Source organism: Peromyscus eremicus, unplaced genomic scaffold, assembly GCF_949786415.1.
Source record: "Peromyscus eremicus unplaced genomic scaffold, PerEre_H2_v1 PerEre#2#unplaced_46, whole genome shotgun sequence".
Lineage (NCBI taxonomy): Eukaryota > Metazoa > Chordata > Mammalia > Rodentia > Cricetidae > Peromyscus > Peromyscus eremicus.
The window spans coordinates 1,177,631-1,185,997 of record NW_026734297.1 but is presented as its reverse complement, the minus strand read 5'-3'; the positions used below and the strand labels follow the sequence as shown (position 1 = coordinate 1,185,997).

The following is an 8,367-nucleotide window of genomic DNA, read 5'->3' as shown; positions in this document are numbered from 1 at the left end:
TTGGTAAATAAAACACTGATTGGCCAGTAGTCAGGCAGGAGGAAGTACAGGCGAGACAAGGAGGAGAATAAAGCTGGGAAGTGGAAGGCTGAGTCAGAGACACTGCCAGCTGCCACAATGACAAACAGCATGTGAAGATGCCAGTAAGCCACGAGCCACGTAGCAAGGTATAGATTTATAGAAATGGATTAATTTAAGCTGGAAGAACAGTTAGCAAGAAGCCTGGTAAAGCCATACAGTTTGTAAGCAACATAAGTCTCTGTGTTTACTTGGTTGGGTCTTAGCATCTGTAGGACTGGCAGGTGAGAGAGATTTGTCCTGACTGTGGGCCAGGCAGGAAAACTCTAGGTACAATGATCCACCATGAACAACTTGTTTTTTATCTCAGAGATGCAGAGATGGTTTGAAATACACAAGTCAACAGATTTAACAAAGCACAGAAACAGACTTAGACAAAAAGTCACCTAAACTTCTCAATACATGTAGATAAGGCCCTTGCCAAAATCCAATATACCATCATGATAACAGTCCAGAGAGTGTAAGACAAGGAGGACAATACCTCAACACCATAACAATTATATAAGGAGAAACTCAGAGCCAACATCATCCTCAATGGAAGAAAACATGAGTGCATTGAGGTGATAAGAGACAGGTTTGTCTATCATCTTGAATCCTTTTCTATGCTGTGCTCAATCTATTAGCTGGAGCAATAAATCAGGAGAACAAAATTAAAGGGAGACAAATAGGAGAATAGAAATCAATACTGTTTGTATTAGATATGGTTTCTATTGCTGGGAAGAGATATCATGACCATGGCTACTCCTATTAGGGAACCATTTCATTGGGATGGATTCCTGTTTCACAGGTTTTGTCCACCATCATCATGGTGGGACATAGCAGCATGCAGGCAGACATGGTCCTGGATAAGGAGCTGAGAGTTCTCATCCTGATCAGCAAGCAGTAAAAGAGCCTGTGTCTACTCTGGGTGTAACTTGAGCACAGGAGACCTCAAATGGCCCCCACAGAGACAAACTTCCCCCAACAAGGTCACACCACCGCCAATAGTGACACTTCCTATAAGCTTATGGGGCCCATTTGCATTCAAAGTACCACACTGTCCAAAGAAATTTTCCTGATAATAGGGTAGGCAATTCTTTATTTTATAAATGTCCTCCAAATTCATTTGGGAATATAAATAGCGTTAACAGTTCTTACATAAAAGTAGTTGCTTTTATTTTGATAATATTGTACATCAGGTCAAATCCTCTGAATGTGTTTCCTTTTTTCTTTGTACTTCTTACATAGTGAAGTGCCATGAAAAATGAAGGATAGATTTAAACTTTACTGTGCACAATAGATTTGCTATTAAAATGTCTTTGTCTTCAATATATACTACATAGAATTTCAATAAAATTAAGAATTCAAGTATGTTCTTAGAAATCAAATAAGAACTTTCTAACATATGTTACCAATACTGCTGTTGATAGAGTGTGTGTGACCCTAACGTACCCCAGGAATCGTCTACAAAAGCTCCTGACTCATCCAATATGGACAACGGTGCAGAAAAACATGTAATAATGCATCAGGAGAGAAGTAAGTACTACATTTTGAAATATACTTATTCTATAGAATGATTGTGTATAGAACAGAACACTATCTGTAATAGACAGACAACTACACATATAGGAAACAAAAGGATTAGTAGAATGGTAGTAACACACACATTATCAAATCTGAGCAACAGATAAGATTTTGTTTGTCAAATACGGAGTCCTTGCTCCCACCTCTCAGGTGTCCATATTTCATTTGCTTTATCTTCAGAAATATATGAGATCAATCTGAATATATAAGTGAAGGGAACTCTCATAGAGTGGGGGCTGCTTCCTAAACCTCTGCTCAGAGAAAAACCACACCCAGACACATGTTTTGGAGAGAGATCCTTTATTAAGCAGAAAAGAGAAGTTAAATGTTTCCACTGCAGTTTATACTTAATTCAAACTTTTGCTTGGGAAAATGAAAATAAATATTTTCTCATCCCTAATGTAATTCATTATAGCAATGGACAGCTTTTCCCCTAAATGTTCATTGTACTTTGCTTAGTGAAATATGTGCACTTCTTAACAGCATCTGTCATGGAAGACCAAGAGCATGCCTCAGAAGAGCAGAGGCAGCACAGTGCTAGAAAAAATAAGCGGCCATTTGTAAGTATATACTTCAGTTTACATTGCACATTTATGCTGTTTCCACAGTAATGTTCCATAGGCCAAATAAGGTTAAATTTAGTATGTCTTCTAGAATTAATACATAGAATGTAAACGTTTGTTTTTTTAAGTATTCTTACTATTTATTCTTTGAAACTACATTCACCACTGATTCCTTCCATCTTGTGCTGATGGAACTCATCATTCTTCTTCTTCTTCTTCTTCTTCTTCTTCTTCTTCTTCTTCTTCTTCTTCTTCTTCTTCTTCTTCTTCTTCTTCTTTCTCTTCCTCTTCCTCTTCTTCTTCTTCTTCCTCTTCTTCTTCTTTGCTTAATGTCTCTTAAAATTTACTTTTGTTTTTGTTTTTGTTTTTGTTTTCTGAGATAGTGTTTTTCTGTGTATCTTTGCACCTTTCCTGGAACTCACTTCTTCCTCTTCTTCCTCTTCTTTGCTTAATGTCTCCTAAAATTAACTTTTGTTTTTGTTTTCTGAGACAGTGTTTCTCTGTGTAGCTTTGCACCTATCCTGGAACTTGCTCTGTAAACCAGGCTGGCCTTGAACTCACAGAGATCCGCCTGTCTCTGCCTCCTGAGTGCTGGGATTAAAGGTGTGTGCCACCACTGCCTGGCTCTTAAAGTTACTATTAATAGCCCACTGAGTCCAAGTAGGGCTGACCATCTGTGAATGTGTGTGAAGACACTTTCTGGGACATGAGCAATCTGTCCTAAGCCACAGCCCACAGATAAATTAATCTCCTCCTTTCACAACCAGCCATGGCCAATTGCTCCTCATCTAGTGCTGGGGCCTTGAGAGATGTTTCCTCACTCATGCTGGCATCTTGACTGGCTTGAGCTTGTGAAAGTCTAGTGTAAGACACAACTGTTCTGAGTTGATCTGTGCATCCGTTATGCCATGTCCCCAAAAGAACATTTCAGTGTACTTCAAACTCTTACATTGTTTTCAGACCGTTCTTCCTCATTGTTTCTTGAGCTTTCAGTAGTGGAAGGTCAATGCAAATGACCCATCTGCAGATGAACCTTCACACTGGCTTATCCTTATCATGTTAACTAGTTAATATTAACATTAACCATTACCCTCTGAAAAAAATATCATATGACCAACAATGAGAGCAGAACAAACCTATGAGTATAAATGTAAATAATAATAGCACTAGTTGATTCTCCTGAACTACCTTATGACTATTCCAGACATAAGCTTTTGACAAGGTTTACAGCATCAGACATTTAATCCATTGCTTGGTGCAGGTCTCCCATCCATTCCTAACAAGGTTGGTTATTTACATAACTACCACACAACCATTGTGGACAGCTTGCCTGGCTGGTCACTGTTGTCATAGGAAAGGTCCAAGACTGGATAGACTCTTGATGTATTTCATGACCAGTGGCTGGAATTACAACTTTTATTATGATGAAAGGCAGAAATTCCTTGTCTGCTAAAGATTGAATTCTAAATGCCCTGCAACCAGACTGTGTGGTATCTTCAACAAAGAGTCTTACCATTTAGTTATGACAAACAACCAGAATGTGTAGAAATAGATTGTTATTTGGGATGACATGGAGGCCTACTTGACAGACAACTCAAAGGGAGGTATGCTGTCCCTTGTTTTGGAGTTTCAATGTAAATCTCATGTCTTATGAGATAAGTCAACACATTCCAGGTACCTCTGAACTAACTCTTTTTAGTATGTCTTTTAAACTATTTGACCAACTAGTCGCTTCCACAAGCCTTCATACAGCCTTAGTTTATGTTCAGTTACACCTTAGTCCCTGCTCTGACTTACTCTTCTACCTTCATTGCCACTTAAACCTTAGCCCAGAGTACTTATTGCTCCAGTGTTATTTCTTGTCACCTGTGTTCTACCTCCCCTTAAATTATATTTTACTTAATTTTCAAGATCTTGGTTCCTATAAGGCTTTATTCATAGACCTTCATTTTTATTTGGCACTCATCATTCTGTCCTTTATCCTCCAATCCTTCCATGATTGAAACTGTCAACATCCAGTATTCTCCTTCTCTAACTTAATTTTACATATATTTTACTATCTCCCTTTCAATGGGTCCATCTACAATAGACCACGTCTAATTTCTAGGTTTCCTCGTGTAATCCTATTTGAACATACAAAAGTCTAATATCTACACATGAGGGCAGCATATCACATTTGCTTTTTTAATTCTAGCTGTCCTCATTGAGTAAAACTTCTTCTAGTTCTATTAATTTACTTGCAATTTTTACTATTTTATTTTTCTTTATTGAGTAATATTCCATTGTGTGTATATACCACATTTTCCTTATCCATTCATCTGCTGATGGCTATCAAGGTTGATTCTATATCCTAGGGCAGGTGAGTGGGATTCTTTCATTGATTTTTTTATTCAGTTTGTTATCACTGATTTTGGTGTTAAATTTGTGAAATGCTAATTTGTTGTAGTGTTTATCAGCTGTAAGACTTTTTGTGGAGCCTCAACCCTTTTACAGCTGATAAAATCCTACCATCCTTAAGTAGGGGCATTCTGAGTTCTCTCACACTTTGTATGCTTTAATATCCTTCTTACCTTATTGGGTCTGTCTAGAACTTCAGCTCTTTATTAAAAAGAATAGAGACAGTGAACAATGATTGCCTTTTTTTCTCATCATTATGGTTAGATTAATATTTTTTCTCCATTTTAGAATATGTAGATGGTAGGCTTGTTGTTTATTGCTTGTATAATTGTGACATATTCTCTACCCATACCTAGCCTCTCCTGACTTTTATCATTAAGGTCCAAATGTTCAATTGTGTTAGTGGTCGTTCATGCATATATTGGGATGATCATGTGAATTTCTTTATTCCATTTATTTGATTTGTTGTATTGATTGATTTACATACATTTTTCTTACCCTGCATTCTTGGATGAAACCAAAAGGGCCATCATGGATAATCTTTTTGTTATGGTCTTAAATTCTCTTTGCCAATATCATTTTTAATTTTATATATATGGTTATTTGCCTACATGTATTCTTGTGCATGATATGTGTGCTTGGTATACTCAGAGGCCAGAAAAGAGCATCCAATTCCCTGGAACTGGTGTTACAGATAGCTGTGAGATATGGTGTGGATGCTGGGCATTGAAAGTGGGTCCTCTGGAAGAATAGGCATTGCTTGTCAATGCTGGGGCACTTCTCAAACCCCAGCTTGTCAATCTCACATTTAGAAGTTTTGTATCTGTTCTCATCATGAAAATCAGTCTGTGGTTTTAATTCTTTTCATATGAATCTTTCTCTTGTTTGGGTATCAAGGTATTACTGGCATCATAAAAATTTTGGAGAAATCCTTTGTTTTACTATTTCATGAAATGATCTGAGTAGCAATGATATTCATTTTTCTTTGGTATTCAGTAAAATTCTTCAAATACTCCATCTGGTCCTGGTCAGTTTTTAGTTGAAAAGTATTTTGTTCCTTCTTCAATCTCAATAGTGCATATATATATCTCATTCCTCCTGACTTAATTTCATTACATACAATGAATCTAGAAATACATCCATTTCTTTTAGATTTTAGAATTACATTCAAAGGAGATTTTTAAATATGTTTGTGATTTGAAGGATATCCTTCTTCTGGGAGTCAGCCTCTGTTTAAGCCTAGAGCAGGGTTCATGTGTCAATACAGGTGGTGCCTGGCAGGTGAAACCTAGCCACGTGTGGGAATGGTCCCGAGCAGAATACATAGGTTGAATCAAAGCAGTGAGAGCCTCTCAACTGGTCATGGAGTTTGCCTAGTTCATCAGTGGGCCTAACATCTAGAAGGCAGGGTCCCTCACTTGGTGTAGGAAGTCATACTGCCTGGGATTCTAGAGGAAAATCCCTGGGCCTTATGTTGTTGTAGGAGATCATGCAAGTCAGGCCCCAGGACAAAGTTCATGGGTATCTTATGTGGCCCTAAAGGGAAGTCAGAATCTTTCATCTGGTTCTGGAGTTTCTGGAACATCAGAGGTAGCCTAAGCCTAGAACTCAGAGTCCCTCCCTTTCTGAAGGAGTCCTAGTACTTAATTCTCATACTATTGTAACTTATTCTAAAATTGTGAATGTATGTAAAATATGCAATCAGCCATAGTTGCCCTTTTTAGTTGAATGGATGGTTCAAATCTTGGGTGACATTGTTTTAATTTTCAGTTTAAAAACTCCTTAATTTACATAATCTCTTACAGATTGATGCTATAAGAGCATGCTTTTGTGCATGTTTCACCAAAAAACGGAGCTCTTCTTCCCACTACAAGAAATAGAAGAGAAAACATAAAAAAGTGATGGTAAGAGTTATATTTTTTTAAATGTATTAGAAAGAATGTTTATCTAAAATATATACTCAGTTTTCCAGCTCAGGAGTATAAGTATTTCAGTGCAGCATGGGGGATAAAAAGAGTTAACTGTCAATGGAATGATTATCTCATGAGTCAACAACTGGCTAAATCAAGATTGTCATCAATCGCATATATATATATATATATATATATATATATATATACATATATAGTTATTTAGATAGATTATATAGATATAGATAGTAAGATAGATAGATAGATAGATAGATAGATAGATAGATAGATAGATATCTAGAATGTGTGTGTGTATGTTTTGGTCACATTTTAAAAGTTCAGGAATATTAGGAAATAAAGCTGAAGAGAGAAAGCTGGGAGCTAAAGAATATGAAGAGTTTCAAATACTGGACATAAAGGAGGAAAATAGGGCAGTGTGTCTGGTGGTCAGGGAGAGAATAAATTCTTTAGAAAAGGAATAGTATGGTGTTGAAAATGTAAAAAGAACATAAATCGATTTCTAACACAAAGGTTTCATTCATAAGAAGAAAGGTATTCCTAACCATCTTCCATGTTTTCCTCACTGTTGTTACATACTAGAGTTAGTTTCCAATTTAGACTTTAAGGCTCGGTTGAGTTTTATGATTAGGCTTCCTGTTATATAGTTAGAGTAGAATTAAGGTTAGAGTTAGGTGTTCGCATTAAGGTTCACAAATGTCATGGAGCATATAGATCTGTTACGAAAGTGAAGTATTCAATGGAATGTTCACGATGGATGAAAGGTGAACTTTACAAAAACGTCTCTGTTGGCACACATGTTCTAGAAATGCATTTTATGAATGCTCTAACTAGCTCTTTTCACCATATAGTTTATAAAGCAGAAGAGAACACTGTGCATTTAAAATGAATTATTCTCATCCTAGAACTTGGACAAGCCTACGACAATTGCCTGACAACTTCTCCGACCATCCACAATAAGACAACTCAGGAGAAAATCTGTCTCTTCTCCAATAATTGCTTCAAAAAAAGCACATTTTTATTTTATGTTTTAGAATAATATAGTATTATATTACATAATCTTCAGTGTTATTTTCACCTATTTATTTTGTTTTATTATGTTATACTATATTACACTATTATATTATCTTGTTTTTATTTCCATATGTTTATCTTGTTTTATTAGATTATGTTATATTATGTTAATATGTTATACTATCTTCAGTGTTTATTTTATATTTACCTTCCTTCCCTTGATGTAAATAGTTCATGTATATGTGTATATATGTATATATGTATATATGTTTATATGTATATATGTTTATATGTATATATGTTTATGTGCTTTGCAATATATTTTTAGAAGATATCATTTTTGAATGTACAAAGTTATTGAATAATTAATAATTAATAATAATTAAATAATAATTTAATTACCCATTCAAAGTTGTTTGAGTCCATTTGATTGCTATATTTCCCTTTAGATCTTATACTTACTCATGCAGCTATACAGTATTTGATGATGGTCATTGACGGTTCATCCATACCTTCTTTATGTAAATGAGCACTGTTTTAGTTTTTTTAGTTTATCCATTGTTTATTCTTTTACCCTGAATGGATTTCTTCTTGGTATCTTTCAATTATAATGAGCAATGCAGAGGTGTGTTTTCTCAGAAGTACATGAGTATCTGAGGCCTGACATGAAATTCTTTGGGGAATAAATATAGATGTGAAGTAAATATAAATATGTATAAAAAAATCATATGGTAATTCGCCATTTAGGTTTGTGAGGAGGCGCCATACTGTATCCCCCAGCTCCTACATCACTCTCCATACCTATCAGCAATGCACAAAGGTTA

At 35.7% G+C, this 8,367-nt stretch overlaps 1 long non-coding RNA gene across 1 annotated transcript; it reads left to right on the top strand.

Annotated features, from left to right (window-relative positions):
• The first annotated feature begins 1,566 nt into the window (after positions 1-1,566).
• On the top strand, positions 1,567-7,674 carry LOC131901192 (uncharacterized). The gene is made up of 4 exons (XR_009376430.1): positions 1,567-1,593; positions 2,125-2,201; positions 6,407-6,505; positions 7,435-7,674. It is a non-coding gene; the product is annotated as an uncharacterized LOC131901192 (long non-coding RNA).
• Positions 7,675-8,367: the final 693 nt, after the last annotated feature.